The sequence below is a fragment of the Schistocerca serialis genome, chromosome 5 (assembly GCF_023864345.2).
Source record: "Schistocerca serialis cubense isolate TAMUIC-IGC-003099 chromosome 5, iqSchSeri2.2, whole genome shotgun sequence".
In the NCBI taxonomy this organism is placed as follows: domain Eukaryota; kingdom Metazoa; phylum Arthropoda; class Insecta; order Orthoptera; family Acrididae; genus Schistocerca; species Schistocerca serialis.
In genome coordinates this window covers 346,642,611-346,663,095 of record NC_064642.1, presented here as the reverse complement: position 1 = coordinate 346,663,095, position 20,485 = coordinate 346,642,611, and the positions used below count along the sequence as shown (strand labels likewise).

Below are 20,485 nucleotides of genomic sequence, written 5' to 3'. Positions count from 1 at the left end.
TTTTTAAAGCAATGGGAAAACTAGACTGAAACGTTTAGTTTGTAAGAGAACGTGAAGTGACCCGGAATCCAATAAACCTCTTAAAGCGAGGAATCTCTTAAAGAACGGAGACATCAAGAACAACGTTTTCTAATGGAAAGATTTCTAATTCAGATTAGTAGAAAGAATATCTTAACGATTATTAATATTCTAAATGCCCCTCTCATCAACACAATCAATTTTTAAGTGGACGAGGGTTCACAGCACGATAACGTGACTGCCAGTTGTTTTAATTGTCAGCTACAAACAGTCTGTGGGAGGTTAGAAGCTCTGATCTCGCAATGAATTCCAAGAACCAATGGTGGATCCCTAATTCCGGTATGTGGGAAGAGCACAGCTCTTCCTTTCGCGCCAGACGCAGGCGACAGGTTAAGCCGGCTGCAGATGACTTCAGCCGCTGTGGAATGTGCAGTGGTCTGCACCGTCGGAGGCGGCGCGGGTGTGGGTCAAGGCTCAGAAGTACCGCCTGCTCCCCAGATCCGTGCCAAGGACCGCACGACGCTCCACTGGAGCGCAATGCTGCGCAAAAGCGGTACCGATTTCACGCCAATAGCCTTTTGTAAAGTACAGGGAACATTACTTCTGTTGCAACAGACGAATGAATCGCTGTTGATACAAATTATTTCTGAGTTGGTATGCGCTGTCCCCCCACAAAGCCACATCGTAGAGGTATCTGTGGGGAGGTCTGTGGTTCCTAAAGAGGAGCGGTAGCCTTTCCAGTAGTTGAAGTGGTAACAGTCTGGCTGATCTCTGATTCAGTCCGTTAACATTAATCAAAATAGCCCAATTACGTTGGTACTGCAAACGGCTGAGAGGAAGCGGAAACTACAGCAGTTACACTTCCCGAGCCGAGGACATGCTGCTCTACTGTATGGCTTAATGGCGGCATCCTCTTGGGTAAAATATTCCAGTACTTAAAACAGTCCCCCATCCGATTCTCTGGGCAGTGACTACTCAGGAGGATACTGTCGTCGAGAAAATCAAAACTGGCGTTCTGTGGGATGGAGTGTGGAATGTTATATCCCTTAACAGTGGAACTAGGTTACAGTATCTATAAAGAAGGAGACATATGTTGGAACTAGGGAAGTGCAGAATGAGCGGAGTGTGCGCTGATATGAAACTTCCTGGCAGATTGGTAGAGCACTTGCCCTCGAAAGGCAAAGGTCCCGAGTTCGAGTCTCGGCCCGAAACACAGTTTTAATCTGCTAGGAAGTTTCGTATCTGGGAAGTGCAGTGTCAAGAACAGGACTTCTGATCAGATCAGCACAGTACAGGGTTACAATATAATCGATTGACTGATGAGTTTGTACTGAATCGATTTGGGGAGAAAATAAGTTTATAGTACAAGTTCACTAAAAGAGATTAGTTGATAGTATGTGTCCAAAGGTATCAAAGTATGGTAACGATGCTAACGGAGCGGTGGCGAAGGGGGGAGAGAGAGGGGGGGGGGAGAGAGAGAGAGAGAGAGAGAGAGAGAGAGAGAGAGAGAGAGAGAGAGCAATGGTTGGGACAGTATGGAGGTTCAAATGAATGTAGGCTGCAGTAGTACAACAGAGATGAGGAGGCTTGCAGTACTAGCGTGGAGAACTGTGTCAAATGGGTCTTCGGACTGAAAACGACAACAACACAGCTAGACGACTGTTCAGACCGTAACTAAAATATGTCCGCTTGACGGGTTATAGGACGGTTATTCGGAAAAGTGAGGTCCGATAGGTCCCGAAATGGAAGCGATAATGAAAATCCGATGACGCTTTGCACAGATGTGTTGGTCAGTGTCTCCACCGTGTCTGTCGATCGCCTCACGTCGCTCTTTTCTGTTCTAAGCATCCAGTGAGCACGTGAAGAAGCCTATAACAACAGTGTCTCCCGCCATGTCTGGCTGCCCGCTGCGAGGTTTCGCCAGATTTCATACAATCCCACGTAAAGTACCTGTCACACATTTCTTTCTTCATGACAATTCTTGGCCGCACAGTGCAGCGTCAACAAGGACGCTCATGCAGCGTTTTCGATGGGAAGTAACAGATCACCCACCATACAGTCCGGAGTTGGCTCCCTTCGATGTTCAACTCTACTCACATGAACCGCTGGCTATGAAGACAACAGTTTAGCACAGACAAAGAACAGCAGAACACTGCAAAGAAGTGGCGGAGAGCACAGGCGGCTGCCGTGTACGACGAATGTACTGTAAAGTTGGTGCGGCGACATGTAGAGAAGTAGTTTGAAGGTGTAGCAAACGGTGGGAAATAAAATATTTTTTGATTTTTCACTGTAGTTTCCATTGCGTGACCGATCGGACCTTACTTTCCGAATAGCTCTGGTACTAGTGAGCAAGAGTGATGATTGCAAAATAAAAGGGTATTTTAATCCAACGAGAGAGAGTGCGACAGACCAAACATACAAAAAACAGCTACGTACTCTCATCTAGTTATGCAACTGAGTGATATCACTACTGCTTCTGTAAACTGTTATGCCGTGAAGTATGTGATAGACTTAAGAGCACATTCATTGACTTAGCGTTAAGCAATATAAATAATTAGAGCTAGTGGACGGCAGCACATGTGTGGGGGGCGGCGAACAACGTCCTCGGGACAGCCGTGCTGGGCGTACACACAAAGGACCGTATACTAGCTCGACCAACCGAAGTGCTCCTGGCGATGACGCCAGCGCGGCGCCGTGATGTGATTGTGAGAGAACGGATGGCGCTATTCGTGTATTCGGGCCCAGTGATAAACTTAACACCAAGTACGATAGTTTACAATTTGCGTCACTCTCCTCTCTGTTGAAGGAATGGGAAACAATGAAGAACAATGGCGCTCGAAGCACTCTGCATCTCAAGTAGCCACAGACCGAACCGTTGTCCTCCCGAGCATACAATTTGGTCGAGCTATAGAGAATCATTGTGAGACAGACAAAAAAATGCTTCGTAGACGGCACAAGGCTCTATATTAGCAAATTACGGAGCTGTAACGGAAACGAAGGTCAGTTTCTGTGAGTGTCAAACCATGCAACTCGTGACGGAACTCATACCTTTGTAGGGAAGCTTAACTGGAAGATATGAATTAAAGAGAAGCAGACGATTTGTGAACTTACAACAGGTCTCCAGACGTGTCACCTAACTTTTTCATGCCATCATTATTAGAGCACTAATACCAAACGGCCTGCGCTCCAACATAGCGTTCGGCAGTACACTGATCCAACGCCGATGCGCCGTCGCTTGAGCTACAGTAAGATTTGTCTCTTAACTAAGAACAAATATGCCTTTTTCGATGACTGGCTGCTCGTGTAATAACAATGATATTTTCAGTGCGCGTTAAAGGTACACTGGCGAATACTGTAGCCACGAGCACATCAGACAGCACAAATAATTTAATGGCTGTGGCGGAGAGGGGAGGGGAGGGAGGGGGACACGTGGCAATCTAATATTTTTCGTCAGTGTACTCTTGTAGCAGGGGTAACACCCGTCCACGTGTCCCCATGACAGTAGAGAGCTGATGCTCTGCCCTGCCCGTTTACTTGACAGTTACCCAACTGAACATACACTACGTGATCAAAAGTATCCGGACACCTGGTTAAAAATGGCTTACAAGTTCGTGGCGCCCTCCATCTGTAATACTGGAACTCAATATGGTGTTGGCCCACACTTAGTCTTGATGACAGCTTGCACTCTCGCAGGCATACGTTAAATCAGGTGCTGAAAGGTTTCTTGGGGAATGGCACCCCATTCTTCACGGAGTGTTGCACCGAGGAGAGGTATCGATCAATATGTGATAAACCAGAGGCCGAATGCTGTTAGCGTTATGCACCTTTAGCTGCCAACCATGTTACATTTTTTGAAGAAAAATAATGAAATGCGGAACTGTAACCTGGAAATTGTGCCACCACACAAGTAACAGCAGGAAACGTAACGTGCACGTCGAAAACATTGAATAATAAAAAGCGTGTAGAAAGAGGCAGAAAGAAACCTGAAAATATCACAAGGGTCAATTCATTTCAACAATGGCGATGTGTATTAATTACAGACCAGTGGCCGAAATGGATATATAGTAGATATTTACAAAGAGACAAAATATGATCAAAAGCGAAAAGGATACCACAATAGTGGTGAAATATGTTTGGTTAAACACTAAAATATATCTGTGGTTTACTAGAGGACAGACGCTGTTAATTATCATCTTAGTTCCTCATCTTCAGGGCGCGGATTGCACTGCGCTGCTATACTTCGGTCCCAAATTAGCAGAGTCGCTAGGCATACTTCGCAAAATATTTTTGTGAGATCAGTGCTTGACTGTTCTCATAGCCGGCAGGTTTGCCCTCATCCATTAATATATCCTAACCCTAATTAGAACCTAGTAAATTTGGCGTCAAGAAACGGGCTGGAAGAAACTGTAGATTCTTCAAAAAAAGGAATAAATATTTGATTAAATGAAAACTGAATTTCGACATTGAGTGTATATGTGCACTATTGAAAACAATGCACAAATCTACGTCCATCTAATTTTCGAAAATACAACCCACAGTAATCGACGTTACTATTACATCTATACCATTCAAGGTCATGGCAAAGGTATTTCCCACCGTACCAATTATCATAACTTCTTCCATTCCATTATCATGTGGAATGCGCGAAGAATGACGTCTAATCGCGCGCTGTAATTAGTCTAAATGTGTCTCCGTGATCCCCACGGGAGCTGTAGGCGGAGGGTTCATCACTGAAAAATGATACTTGAAACTTTGCAAGTAGGCTTTCACGGTTATTTTGCGTGTATCTTTCCAGTGCCTGCCAGTCCAGCTTCTCCAGCATCTCCGCGGCACTCTTCCATGGGTCAAACAAACCTGTGGCCGTTCGTGCTGGCCTTTTTTGTATACGTTTAATATCCCTGCTCGCCCTATTGGAATGGGTCTCTCAGACTTAAACAATATTCTAGAATGGATCACACGAGTATTTTGAAAGCGATCTCCTTTTTAGACTGATTACATTTTCCCAGTATTCTACCAATAAACCGAAGTCTATTACCTGCGTTACCAACGATTGAGCCTCAGTGATATTTTCATTTCATACTCCAACAAATTGTTACATCCAGGTATTTGTGAGCGTTGATTGATTGTACTTGCGACTCACTGGAATTGTAATAATAGAAGAATATGGATTTTTCTCGTTTCGTTAAGTAGAAAGTTTTCCGTTTCTTAACATGTAAAGCAAGATGGCTATCTTTACGTCACTTTGAAACCCTAGCAAGATCCCACTTAATATCTGTCCAGCTTTCATTTAGACAGTACTTCATTATAACAATAATTGCATCACTTGCGAAAGGTCTGAGGCTAGAGCCAGTATTCTCTGTGGGGTCAGATGGGAACATAAGACACTGCCCTGAAAATTAAGCACGGCTTATTCTTAATTAATCCTAGGAGTACCAACTTACTGAGGTTAGTTACATGGAGCACCAACAAAGGGCAAAATCTGCCTGTGTTACGTTTCCAATGTGAAATCAGCGCAAAAGTGCTCAGTGATGACTAAAGACGTAATTTTTGTAACATATAGGACGTTCAAATATCTATAACTCAATATACTATTTTTCTCTGGTAAAAAGTATGACAAGCAACAGTGGTGAAAACTTGGACAATGGAAGTTTGTATAACTTACAAACATTAAGTCCGTATCTGATCATACAGGCTGTCCAAAATTTCTATTCGCTCTTTGACCTAATAACTGAGTAATACATTTTTGTTCATGACGAAAAATTTCAAAAACGGAAATAAAAACGCACAAATATAGGTTACGCCATACACAAAACTTTCAAGAAACACACTTCAATTGGAGAGAATACTGTCATTTACCCTCTCCATACAAAATGAATGATTCTGAATGACCCTTACACAGATAGCCACAAACTCCACATCGAGGAGTTTTTGTATATGAATAAACAAATGGAGATAGCATTTAAAGGTAAAAACACATAGCCAGAACTTATTTGAGGAAACAGCAGTTACTGCCATGCCAAGATTACAAAATTAAATTGACACACAGTTTGAATTATGACCACAGGTAGTGTCAACCCAGGGTAAAATATGCCCTTGAACACAAAAGTTGTATTTCCAATTTTTAAAATTTGAACCATGTAAGTACACAGTAAAGTACTTTATAAGGTGAAAAGCGAATAGGAAAAGGATATCTACTACGATTTTTTTAATAAAATTAAAGATTAATGGGAAATTTTTGTCCGTATATGGTGGCTCTATGGCTAATAAATCTACATCCTCTACATCTACATCCATACTCCGCAATCCACCATAAGTGCGTGGCGGAGGGTACCTCGTACCACAACTAGCATCTTCTCTCCCTGTTCCACTCCCAAACAGAACGAGGGAAAAATGACTGCCTATATGCCTCTATACGAGGCCTAATCTGTCTTATCTTTGTGGTCTTTCCGCGAAATGTAAGTTGGCGGCAGAAAAATTGTACTGCAGTCAGCCTCAAATGCAGGTTCTCTAAATTTCCTCAACAGCGCTTCACGAAAAGAACGCCTCCTTTCCCCTAGAGACTCCCACCCGAGTTCCTGAAGCATTTCCGTAACACTCGCGCGATGACGAAACCTACCAGTAACAAATCTAGCAGCCCGCCTTTGAATTGATTCTATGTCGTCCCTCAATCCGACCTGATAGGGATCCCAAACGCTGGAGCAGTACTCAAGAATAGGTCGTATTAGTGTTTTATAAGCGGTTTCCTTTACAGATGAACCACATCTTCCCAAAATTCTACCAATGAACCGAAGACGAGTATCCACCTTCCCCACAACTGCCATTACATGCTTGTCCCACTTCATTGCGCTCTGCAATGTTACGCCCAAATATTTAATCGACGTGATTGTGTCAAGCGCTACACTACTAATGGAGTATTCAAACATTACAGGATTCTTTTTCCTATTCATCTGCATTAATTTACATTTATCTATATTTAGAGTTAGCTGCCATTCTTTACACCAATCACAAAGCCTGTCCAAGTCATCTTGTATCCTCCTACAGTCACTCAACGACGACACCTTCCCGTACACCACAGCATCATCAGCAAACAGCTGCACATTGCTATCCACCCTATCCATTGATGTAGATAGAAAACAACAGCGGACCTAGCACATTTCCCTGGGGCACTCCAGATGATACCCTCACCTCCGATGAACACTCACCGTCGAGGACAACGTACTGGGTTCTATCACTTAAGAAGTCTTCGAGCCACTCACATACTTGGGAACCAATCCCATATGCTCGTACCTTAGTGAGGAGTCTGCAGTGGGGCATCGAGTCAAACGCTTTCCGGAAGTCAAGGAATGTGGCATCCGTCTGATACCCTTCATCCATGGTTCGCAAGATATCATGTGAAAAAAGGGCGAGTTGCGTTTCGCAGGAGCGATGCTTTCTAAAGCCGTGCTGATGCATGGACAGTAACTTCCCTGTCTCAAGGAAATTCATTATATAGAACTGAGAATATGTTCGAGAATCCCGCAACAAATCGATGTTAAGGATATTGGTCTGAAATTTTGAGGATCCGTCCTTCTACCCTTCTTATATACATCAGTCACCTGCACTTTTTTCCAGTCGCTCGGGACTTTACGTTGGGCAAGAGATTCGCGATAAATGCAAGCTAAGTTTGCCGCAGGACGGAACACGCATACTTGTTGCAATGTAAGTGAGGCTTTTTTATAACTGCATGTCCTCCATTTGTCAGCTGTCACGACTAGGGCAACTCTGACAGGGCAAATCAGCGTTGGGAAGGGAACGCACAGGCGGCAGGTAGAGCGTGGTGCGAAGCGCGCAGGCGTGTATTGATTCGGTGGAAAACGAACGCGGCTACAGCTGCGAGCGTGCTCCCCATTCGGGAGGCGTGCCCGCAGGCATTACACGGGTCGAGCGCTCTTTACGGGCCATCGACTGGCAGCACTGCAAATGGAGCCAAATATTTCCTCGCCGAGCGCTGCCGCTCCCCAAAAAGAATAGAACGCGACTGCCGTTGCCAGTAAACAGTTGCACGAGTTGCAAAACGCTGAAAGGAACTCGAGTTGACGTGAATCACACGCTCCGACTACAACCAGAGGCACATAACGGCTCTCATCGCTGCTGCGGTAAGCGTTGGCTTGTATCGAAAATCAGAACCTTTTTTCTCTGTACCCATCACCATATCAGTCTACATTAAATCAATAGTTTTAAATGTTGCACGTGTTACAACAACTTTTATCACATATCTGTTAGACAAATGAAGAGTGAATATGGCAAACGTACTCTACTGCCTATCTCTAGGCTTGATCGACGTGACAAACCATGGAAAAAGTCTTTCAAAGACGCGGTAATAGATCGAGCATCGTCTTTATGCCAAACAGTGCTTCACTCTGGAGTTTCAAAATTTAAAATCCACGAGAAACGGTTTTTGTTGACTACAGTTCTACTAGTCTAAACATAATGTTGTATTTCCGGACTTGGACTATCACAAAATAAAACATTGTGCCTCAGTATTAAAGAGACTTTCAACAAAAACTTTCTTCCTGCTACTTTGTTGAAAACTGACATAGTTTGAGACTGCGGCTGCGTACCAAAAACAAGTTCATCCATGAAAAGAAGAAAACAGCATCCAGTCACTGTTCATAATGCTATTTATTTACACGAATAGCGCTGTTACCGGTTTCGAACTGACAAGTTCATTATCAGACGGGTGTTGGCATTTATATTACATCTGATGATGTTTACATGAGTTGCTGAAAATCAAAAACGGCCGACGAATAATGTAAATAACACAAACATAGTAGAAATGTGAACAAACGTCTGACGACAAACCTGTCGGTAAATAGTGTTATTAACAGTGGCAGATAGCCATTCTCTTCTTTGCGAGGATCAACTCGTAAAAACTTTCTTACTGGCACTTAGAACGTTCTTAATAAAGTAACAGCGTAACCTTTTGGATGATATACATAAAAAAAATGGCTCTGAGCACCATGGGACTTAACATCGGAGGTCATCAGTCCCCTAGAACTTAGAACTACTTAAACCTAACTAACCTAAGGACATCACACACATCCATGCCCGAGGCAGGATTCGAACATGCGACCGTAGCGGTCGCGCGGTTCCAGACTGTAGCGCCTAGAACCGCTCGGCCACTCCGGCCGGCCAACCTCTTCTTGTAGCGGTCGAGATCATATGAACCGTCTAATATTAGGACATCCCAAAAAGAAAACTACGACCGGATCTAACACTGCGACAATGGCTACGGAGTACAATGGCTCCAATTGCGTTACCAATCTGTTGGGAACAACAATAACAACGTCAGAGTTTATAAATATCTACACACACTTCTATTGGAGTTGTGTGTCCACGTAATAAGATAGTGGAAAATTTAGATTATGTGAATAAGACAAGAAGTGTTTTTCTACGTTTCATCGCTAAAAAGGAATTTTGGTTCAGGAATGAGCGCCTGACAAGACCTGAAACATGGCATTACATGTGAATACATCCGAAATGTGAAAAAAAAAACACACACACACACACACACACACACACACACACACACACACACACACACACACACAGAGAGAGAGAGAGAGAGAGAGAGAGAGAGAGAGAGAGAGAGAGAGAGACAGAAGCGCGCGCGGAACAATAAAGGGAAAACTAAAATATGGATGATGCCCATATTAAATGTAATGTCACTTCCCAAAATCACAGGCTAACGACGACAGAGATTAGACAAACATAAAAATTAGTTTCATGCGAGCAGGTGGACTGTAGCAGTGTGTGGTGAAGCAATACGGTAAAGAAACAAGGTAGTTTGTGCTTCAGTGTGAAACTAGAAGAAATACCAGCTTGTTTACCGGAGATGCCGATTACGGAATTACATTTCGCAGAGCCGAGCGCTGTGTACTACGTGACCAGTTTGCCTACTCTACACCTGATCTGCCAGCAAATGGACGGAAGGACTTGTAAACAAGATGATGCCTGCCTCGTATAATAGCTGCTAGGCAGTGTCAGCCACACTTCAGAGACGATATGAACAATTTTTTTCCCGCTCTTGTTGAACCTACTATCAAGTGTCTCGACATTGTCTAGTAGCCAGTGGGGAGGCTTTAACGATCTGATGCGGGGCAACATGCCTAAATTCGATACGATAATAAAATCAACAATCGAGATGGCAATAACGTTTATTTATTTACCGGTTTCGGCTTACGTAAAAGCCATCTTCAGAATTTTTGGCCCCCTATGGCTGGTGCTTGGCGGCTCCTCGGTTTTCTCGTGATGCAACGATCATACACTGTGGAGCCGCCGGCACTAACCACAGGGGGCCAAAGGTTTTCAAGATGGCTTCAGTATATGCCGAAACCGGTAAATAAACAAATGTTAATGCCATCTAGACTGTTGATTTTAACCTAAATATAGCACCAGGTCACTGTACTCCATGGACAATGTTGTCTAAATTTTACACCCAGAAGGGCTGGCGACCGACTTTTCGATTTCGCGAGCTCCCAACAATTCCCAAAATTCTTAAGAGTAGGCCTACCTAGATCCAGAAAATGACCAAAAAATTTGTCTCTGGTTGTGTAATACTAAATTAGTACAAACTTTCCTTTTAAAATTAGTATGTATTTTGGATTTAGCTTAATTTATTCTCTAAGAATATGTGGCCCAGTTTTGTCACAACAGGTTCTCTGAAAAGTGTATCATTCGAACTTTCCAGTAATTCCACAGATATATCTCTGAAACATGTTCCCACAGCTGGCTAACATAGTAAGTACCAAGGGCAAGTGTTTCAGTGTCCGATGGCGAATCTCAAGAATAACGTTACAAGGAAGGAGTATCAAAAAGAACCATCCGACTCAAAAAATCTTAACGATTATGTTATCTGAGATATGCGTAAACAACTTACTGCTGGAAAGAGCAAACTCTAGAGTTTTACATGGTTCCCGCTAGGTAGCAGCAGTATGCGGCCACTTCAGTTCTAGCATAAATGGTGTTGGGACAACAGAAAGCGTTTTGTGTTCTACGTTTTGTGCAGTGTGGGTCAGTAATAACGTTCAGCGTGACTTTCGTACTAGGTATGGTGTTGATCCCGCTAAAACAGAGCATTACACAATAGCATGAACAATTCCTAAAAAAAGGCTGTTTGCGTAAAGGCAAATCGCCGGGCCGTCCCCGAGTGTCTGACACAGACGTCGAACGCACCCGCCATAGTTTCACAAGGAGTCCGCAGAAATCCGTTCGCCGTGCAGTTCGACAGCTCAACATGTCCCAGATGTCCGCCTGGGGTGTGTTGCGTCGACGTTTACACATCAAATCATACACAATTCAGCTACCGCAAGATCTTCGTGAAGGTAACAACTTGGCAAGATGGAGGACGACAGTTTTCATCTACGCTTAGTGTTTAGTGACGAGGCAACATTCTGTTTAAATGGAAAGGTGAGCCGTCATAATGCGAGAATATGCGGTACGGAACAACCACGTGAAGTTGTACAACATGAGAGGGACTCTGCCAGATTTAATGTGTTCTGTGCAGTTTCACGGCAAAAGGTGTATGGTCCATTTTCCTCTGCCGCGAACACTGTTACAGGAAGCACATATCTCGACATGGTTGAGAACTTCCTTTTACGACTTCGAACGACTTCCTTTACCAACAGGATGGGGCACCGCCACACTGGCATCTGGTTTTAAACCAAAGGATTACTGAACGATGGATCAGTCGCAATGGACATAATGATTCAGTCTTACATTACTGGCCTCCAATGTCACCGGATCTGACTGTATGTGATCATTTCTTGTGGCGGCTTATTAAAGACTCTTCTTATGCGCCTCCGTTATCAAAAACAATGAATGAACTGAGACATCGCATAACAGGAGCTGTGGAAGCTGTAACTCAAGACATGCTCACTGCCGTGTGGGAACAATCTGAATACCTCATTGACATATGCCGTGCATCTCAAGGAGGACAAATTGAACACGTATGAGAAGGTATGAAAAACATCTTTCTGAGTTTCCCGTTCATCAAAAAATAAATAAATAAATAAATAAATAAATAAAATTCATTGTATATGTTCACTCGTGTCAGAGTGTTCACTCGTGTCAGAAATATAGACGTGTCAAATCGGGTTATTCTTTTTGATACACCCTGTATTTGTCTTTGCTTTGTGAATTTTATTGCCTGTTTAGTGCAAGCATCGGGTGATTCGGTATTAGAGCTACTAAAAAGAAAGGCCCTCCAGAACGGTGAGCAGGTAACATAATAATGACACTTTTTTGTGATACTGCAGGCAACGTTATTAGCTGCACTCAGATTATTTATGAAGAGTCATCAATAAAAAGAAGCTAAAGACCACATCTCTGGTGCAGATCAGCTTGTTTCTGTTTGTATGTAAGACCATGAAGAGATGTAGTCTGTAACTTATTGTCAGGCCTCTCTCTGAAGAAGGGCTTCACAATTTCCGCGACAGCTTGTTGTATACTGTGGTTACGTGTACAAAAATTTTCTAGTTCTATGTACCTACTGGACTTGCACCAAGTGTCTGATTCACTTGGACAAAAACCGTGTAAAGGTTCAAGATCTGTAGAAAGACTATATATTAGGGTCTACATTTTGGAGTATACGATCCTATTACGACAAACAACAAAGAAATTACTGCTCTGAGAAGTACATGATTAGTGCTATGTTGTTCACAGATAATGCGAGGGCGAGGGTCGCCGAGAGGACACACAGATTTGGAGAGGCAAGCTAGACAATTGACGGAAGCTACTAAAATAAGCACAGACGAAGAGCTGTCTAGTGACTCAGAAAATACTTCCTATTGGCCAAGACTTCAAATATAAAGGAAAAATCAGTTTCCCGCAAATGTACTGTTTTCTCATATAAAAAAGTTTTTCATGTGAACTCTTACAGATTTCGGTGTTTTTACAGCATCGCAATTTACATTTTGTCTCAGCTTCTTCAAGATGTGTCGAAAAATACAACATCAGTGACAACGAATGCTGGTGAAAAAATTGTTTCAATTTTTTCAACCATAAAAATATTATTATCTAAAGAATAATTGCCAACAACTGAAACTCTCATAACGAAATGTCAATAACGTGCTCATACTGCCACTGAAAAAAAAAATGCATTACTGTGCCAGTGATGCAAGAGAAAACGTTTCTTAATTTTAACGTGGCAAGTACACGGGAGTCCATCCTCCTCGAACATGCAGGCCTTTCACACAACCAGCATCAGGAACGGAACACCAGCATTTTCGCCTGACATTTCCTTCCTCCCCTCCCTAAAAGAACTCCTTTGAAATGTGTTAATCTATTAAAAAAAAAATTCTGACGTTTATTTCCAACAGGTGTAGGAAAGGCCTGCTGTCGTGGGAAAGTCACTAGCTTTCAGTCTGCCTATTGTGTTCAGATCATAGCCCCGCTAAGGAGATTTAGGTAAAATACCAAACCATCAGCTCTAGGATGGACAAATTCAAAATCCACTGATTGCTGGAAGCTGGCCGTTGTGTCCGTAACCAGCGAAGACGACGACTCCACGGCATGGCGAGCAATTGTAAATTACAAGATCTCCAGCTCTAAATGTCACTCCAACGACGCACGTCTCACACTAATCGGGTGGGAATTCCCGCTGTGGTCTCACTGCCAAGGAAATACACCCACAAATTGCATTGGTCACTTACGTGCACTCACAGCACACTAAAACCCAACTCCAAATACACTCCTGGAAATTGAAATAAGAACACCGTGAATTCATTGTCCCAGGAAGGGGAAACTTTATTGACACATTCCTGGGGTCAGATACATCACATGATCACACTGACAGAACCACAGGCACATAGACACAGGCAACAGAGCATGCACAATGTCGGCACTAGTACAGTGTATATCCACCTTTCGCAGCAATGCAGGCTGCTATTCTCCCATGGAGACGATCGTAGAGATGCTGGATGTAGTCCTGTGGAACGGCTTGCCATGCCATTTCCATCTGGCGCCTCAGTTGGACCAGCGTTCGTGCTGGACGTGCAGACCGCGTGAGACGACGCTTCATCCAGTCCCAAACATGCTCAATGGGGGACAGATCCGGAGATCTTGCTGGCCAGGGTAGTTGACTTACACCTTCTAGAGCACGTTGGGTGGCACGGGATACATGCGGACGTGCATTGTCCTGTTGGAACAGCAAGTTCCCTTGCCGGTCTAGGAATGGTAGAACGATGGGTTCGATGACGGTTTGGATGTACCGTGCACTATTCAGTGTTCCCTCGACGATCACCAGTGGTGTACGGCCAGTGTAGGAGATCGCTCCCCACACCATGATGCCGGGTGTTGGCCCTGTGTGCCTCGGTCGTATGCAGTCCTGATTGTGGCGCTCACCTGCACGGCGCCAAACACGCATACGACCATCATTGGCACCAAGGCAGAAGCGACTCTCATCGCTGAAGACGACACGTCTCCATTCGTCCCTCCATTCACGCCTGTCGCGACACCACTGGAGGCGGGCTGCACGATGTTGGGGCGTGAGCGGAAGACGGCCTAACGGTGTGCGGGACCGTAGCCCAGCTTCATGGAGACGGTTGCGAATGGTCCTCGCCGATACCCCAGGAGCAACAGTGTCCCTAATTTGCTGGGAAGTGGCGGTGCGGTCCCCTACGGCACTGCGTAGGATCCTACGGTCTTGGCGTGCATCCGTGCGTCGCTGCGGTCCGGTCCCAGGTCGACGGGCACGTGCACCTTCCGCCGACCACTGGCGACATCATCGATGTACTGTGGAGACCTCACGCCCCACGTGTTGAGCAATTCGGCGGTAAGTCCACCCGGCCTCCCGCATGCCCACTATACGCCCTCGCTCAGAGTCCGTCAACTGCCCGTACAGTTCACGTCCACGCTGTCGCGGCATGCTACCAGTGTTAAAGACTGCGATGGAGCTCCGTATGCCACGGCAAACTGGCTGACACTGACGGCGGCGGTGCACAAATGCTGCGCAGCTAGCGCCATTCGACGGCCAACACCGCGGTTCCTGGTGTGTCCGCTGTGCCGTGCGTGTGATCATTGCTTGTACAGCCCTCTCGCAGTGTCCGGAGCAAGTATGGTGGGTCTGACACACCGGTGTCAATGTGTTCTTTTTTCCATTTCCAGGAGTGTATAAAGTCGATCGAATGACATACAAAAAGCCATGATTCAAGCAGTTTGGGAGATGCTGTTTTCTCAATTTCCGAAAAAGCATTTGACTCTGCACCACTTCTAAGCTTGTTATCGAAAGTATGATCGTATGGTGTAAAAACAAAATTTCTGAAAATATGGAAGATTTTTGGGAGGGGGAGGGGAGGGGGGGGGGGGGGGGGAAGAGAGATGATGCAGAAAGTTATCGTGGATGGACAGTCAGGTACAGATGTAGAAGTGCCCCAGGGAAGTATGGTCGGACCCTTGTTCTTTATGTTGTATATAAATGACCTTGCAGACAGTTAAAAATTAACCTGTGCTTTTTGGCAGCTGATGCAGTTACCCATAATTACGTACTGTCTGAAAAAAGCTGCACACATATCCAATTAGATCTAGATAAAATTTTGAAGCGTCGCATAGATCGCCGATTTGTCTTAAATGTTCTGAAAAGTAAAACTGTGCAGTTGACAAAACGAAAAAGTGAAGTAACTTACGAGTGTAGCATCAGTCGGTCCCAGTTGGAATCGGTCATTTTATACTAATACCTCGGTGTAACACTGTGGGGATATGAAATGCAACTATCACTGGGGCTTAATCGTAGATAGGGCAGGTGGAAGACTTCGGTTCACTGAAACGTATTGGGGAAATTTAATCAGTCTAGAAAGTATACTGCGCACAGAACACTTGCGCGACGCATCTCAGAACTGCTGAAGTGTGTTGGACGCATACCAAATAAGAGTAACGCGGGATATCGAACGGATACACAGAAGGGCGGCACGAATGGTCACAGGTTTGTTGGACCCGTGGGAGAGTGCCACGAACATGCTGAATTGGCGGACGCTTTAAGACAGACGCAAGCCATCCCGTGAAATCCTACTTCAGAATCAACTTTAAGTAATGAATCTACGAATATAATACAACCACCTTATGTGTCGCTCCCATAGAGATCGTGAAGACCAAATCAGACAACAATGAGGTGGAAAAACTCATGATATATCTCCTAATATCGTGCCCGGAGTAGTGCAGCAGCTTGACGTGGCATGGACACAACCGGTGGGATTCATGTCGGGTGATCTGGATGGGCAAATCATTCGCTAGAGTGTCCAGAATGTCCTGCAGATCAATCGCGAACGGAGTGTTTGGGATCATGAAGTTCATGAGTAGCTGCAAATTGTCTCTAAGTAGCCATTTCCAATCAATGACGGGTTCAGTTGGGCCAGAAAATCCAGTCCATTCCGCGTAGACACAGCCCACACCATTAAGGAGTCACCATCAGCGTGCACAGTGCTTTATTGACAACTTGGGTCCATGGATTCGTGGAGCCTGCGCCACATTCGAACCCTACCACCAGATTACCAGCTAAAATCAGGAGGTGCCTGAGCAGGCCAGTGTTTTGCAGTCGTCTAGGGTATGTGATCACGACCCACGGTATTCCCCATAGTCGAGAGTCTCACTGATATGGTCAAGAGCCCAACAGAGGCGCTGCAGGCGATGTCGTGCTGACAGAACATGCACTCGCATCGGTCGCCTGCTACCATAGCCGATTAACGGCACATTCCGCCCCACTTTCCTAACGGATACGTTGGCCGTGTCGTCCCACGATGATTTCTGCGGTTATTTCACGCAGTGTTACTTGTGTGTTAGCACTGAGAGATCAACACAAATGCCGCTGCTCTCGGTCGTTAAGTGAAGGCCGTCTGCCACTGCGTCGTCTGTGGTGGGAGGCAATGCCTAAAATTTGATATCTGATCACGTTCTTGATACTAATGATCGCGGAACATTTAATTCCCTAACGATTTCCGAAATAGAATGTCCCAAGCATCTAGCTCCTAGTATCATTCCGCGTTCAAATTCTGTTAATTCCCGTCGTGCGGTCATAATCACTTCGGAAACTTTTTCACACGAATCAACTGAGTACAAATGACAGCTTCGCCAATGCACTGTCCTTGTACTTTTATACCATGTGTACGCGATACTACCGCCATATGTACATTGTGTGTTCAAAAGTATCCGGACACCTCCAAAAACATATGTTTTTCGTATTAGGTGCATTGTTCTGCCACCTTCTGCCACGGTACTCCGTATCAGCGACCTCAGTAGTCATTAGACATCGCGAGAGAGCAAACTGGGACTCACGGACTTCGAACGTGGCCTGGTGATCGGGTGTCACTTGTGTCATACATCTGTACGCGAGATTTCCACACGCCTAAACATCCCTAGGTCCACTGTTTCCAATGTCATAGTGAAGTGGAAACGTGAAGGGAGACGTACAGCACAAAAGTGTATAGGTCGACCTCGTCTGTTGACTGACAGAGACCGCCGACAGTTGAAGAGGGTCGTAATGTGTAATAGGCAGTCATCTACCCAGACCATCACGCCGGAATTCCAAACTGCATCAGAATCCACTGAAAGTACGATGACAGTTAGGCGGGAGGTGAGAAAATTTGGATTTCATGGTCGAGCGGCTGCTCATAAGCCACACATCGCGCCGATAAATGGCAAACGACACCCTGCTTGGGGTAAGGAGCATAAACACTGGACGATTGAACAGTGGAAAAACGTTGTGTGGAGTGACGAATCACGGTACACAATGTGACGATCCGAAGGCAGGGTGTGGGTATGACGAATGCCCGGTGAACGCCATCTGCTGCGTGTGTAGTGCCAACAGTAAAATTCGGAGGCGGTGGTGTTATGGTGTGGTTTTATTTTTCATGGAAGGGGCTTGCACCCCTTGTTTTTTGCGTGGCACTGGCCTACATTGACGTTTTAAGCAACTTATTGCTTCAAACTGTTGAAGAGCAATTCGGGGATGGCGATGCATCTTCCAACACGATCGAGCTGCTGTTCCTAATGCACGGCCTGTGGCGGAGTGCTTACACGACAATAACATCCCTGTAATGGACTGGCCTGCACAGAGTCCTGACCTGAATGCTAGAGAACACCTTTGGGATGTTTTGGAATGTAGACTCCGTGCCAGGCCTCACCGACCGAGATCGATACCTCTCCTCAGTGCAGCACTCCGTGAAGAATGGGCTGCCATTCCCCAAGAAACATTCCAGCATCTGACGGAACGTATGCCTGCGAGAATGGAAGCTGTCATCAAGGCTAATGGTAGGCCAACACCATACTGAATTCCAGCATTACCGATGTAGTGCGCCACGAACTTGCAAGCCATTTTCAGCCAGATGTCCGGATGCTTTCGATCACATAGTGTATACGTGCATATCGCTATCCCATGACTTCGGACACCTGAGTAACTATAGCGCGCACAAATGCATTTATGAACATCTTGTTACGGCGCTCCATGCACGAATGGAGCGGGAAAATGTCTTAATGACTGATACACCTTGCCATGACACAGTAGTTAGCAGAATGTGGGTGCAGATGTAGAGTGAAATGATCGTATGTCATTGGTCGAGAGACCTCGTCAGGGGTTATTCTGCCGCTTGATGGACGCCGCTTCAGCGACTTGGGGCGATGAGATGAAATGATTAGGACAACATAAACACCCACTCGGCGAGCGGAGACAACCGCTGACTCTGCCGAGAATCGAACCCGGGAGCCCGAGATCTAGAGGCAGTGCGCTAACCACTTGGCCGCGAGCTGCGACCTAGCCGATCGAATAGTTTGCTAGTAACAAGCCCACTCACGAACAAGCGTAAGCTGACATACCGGAGAGTCCTCGCGATCCGTCACCGGTGGCGAAGGAGGCGACGGCGGCGGCGGCGGGAGGTGGCAGACGGTGCTGGGACAGAGGCAGCAGGGCGGCAGCACGTGGCAGCAGGGCGCGAGCTGCAGGGGCAGGCAGAGGTAAGGCGTGGGCAGGGCCGCGGGCAGCCGCTTCTTGTCGAGCAGCCCGCGCAGAGCCATGCCGGCCACTGGTCGACAATCGCCTGAGCTGTGCGCCTCCGCCTGCCCCCGCTGGGACCCGGCCGGACCTTCACGCCCCCGGCGGACGCCAGCCGGCTGGAACCGACGCCGCTTTCTACGACCGCTCCTTACGCAATTCCTCTACCGGAAGACCGAGTCCCGGGCCGCTTCCCCTACCAGCTCGCCACATCGTCATTTACGGCATTCGCACCTGGCGTCGAGCTCTGCATACTTTAACTTCACTAAGTCTATAAAATGCAAACTTTCCGGACAGAACTATTAAACTCACTAATACTGCGCGCCATTATGTCGTCGTCAGGTGGATTTTCTCGATAATCTCACTTTTCGTCCTCTTTGCTTGCATCTTTAATGGGGAGTTCGATTTACGACTGACGCTTATAACAGCTCGCTCCAGTTTGAAGAAATTTTTTGTTGCAGAGTGCAGTCGCGCAGATCGTTTTTGAAATGGAACAGAAACAAACTGTGTAATTCAAAAGCAATTGCCGTTACACATCTGCACATTTGTATACTGCAATGAAACTTTATTCCAGTTAGCAACGACATACAGTGAGCAGCGATAAATTGGGTGAGTTCCTAACTGTAGGACCAATCAAGTTGCTCGTAGTGAAATTGCGTGCTTATGGAATATCGTCTCAGTCTTGTGACTGGTTTCGTGATTTCTTGTCAGAGGGGTCACAATTCGCAGAAACTAACGGAAAGTCAATGAGTAAAACAGAAGTGATTTCTGGCATTCTCCAAGGTAGAGTTATAGGCTCTCTGCGGTTTGCAGATGATGCTGTAGTTAATCGTCTAGTAATTTCATCAGACGATCAAAACAAATTGCGAAAGGATTCAGAGAAGATACCTGTATGGTGCGAAAATTGGCCATTAACCCTAAATTATGAAAAGTGTGAGGTCATCCACACGAGTGCTAAAAGGAATCTGTTAAACTTCCAGAACACGATAAATCAGATAAATCCAAAGGCCGTAAATTCAACTAAATACCTCCGAATTGCAATTGCCAACAACTTAAATCGGGAAGAAAAATGGTTCAAATGGCTCTGAGCACTATGGGACTTAACTGCAGTGGTCATCAGTCCCCTAGAATTTAGAACTACTTAAACCTAACTAACCTAAGGACATCACACACATCCAAGCCCGAGGCAGGATTCGAACCTGCGACCGTAGCGGTCACGCGGTTCCAGACTGTAGCGCCTAGAACCGCACGGCCACTTGGGCCGGCAAATCGGGAAGAACATACAGAAAAATTTGTGCGGAAGGCAAACTGAAGACTGCGTTTTATTGACAGAAAACTTCGAAAATGTAATAGATCTACTAAAAACTGCCAATACTACGCTTGTCCGTCCTCTTTTGGAGTACTGCTGTGCGATCTGGCGTCCTTAGCAGATATGATTAACGGAGAACGTGG

General features: G+C 45.5%; 1 protein-coding gene across 4 annotated transcripts in view; it reads right to left on the bottom strand.

Moving 5' to 3' along the window:
* The window catches only part of LOC126480950 (WD repeat-containing protein 47), a 702,106-nt gene that overhangs the window by 121,664 nt on the left and 559,957 nt on the right, over positions 1-20,485 (bottom strand). The gene's annotated exons all lie outside the window — the stretch shown is intronic.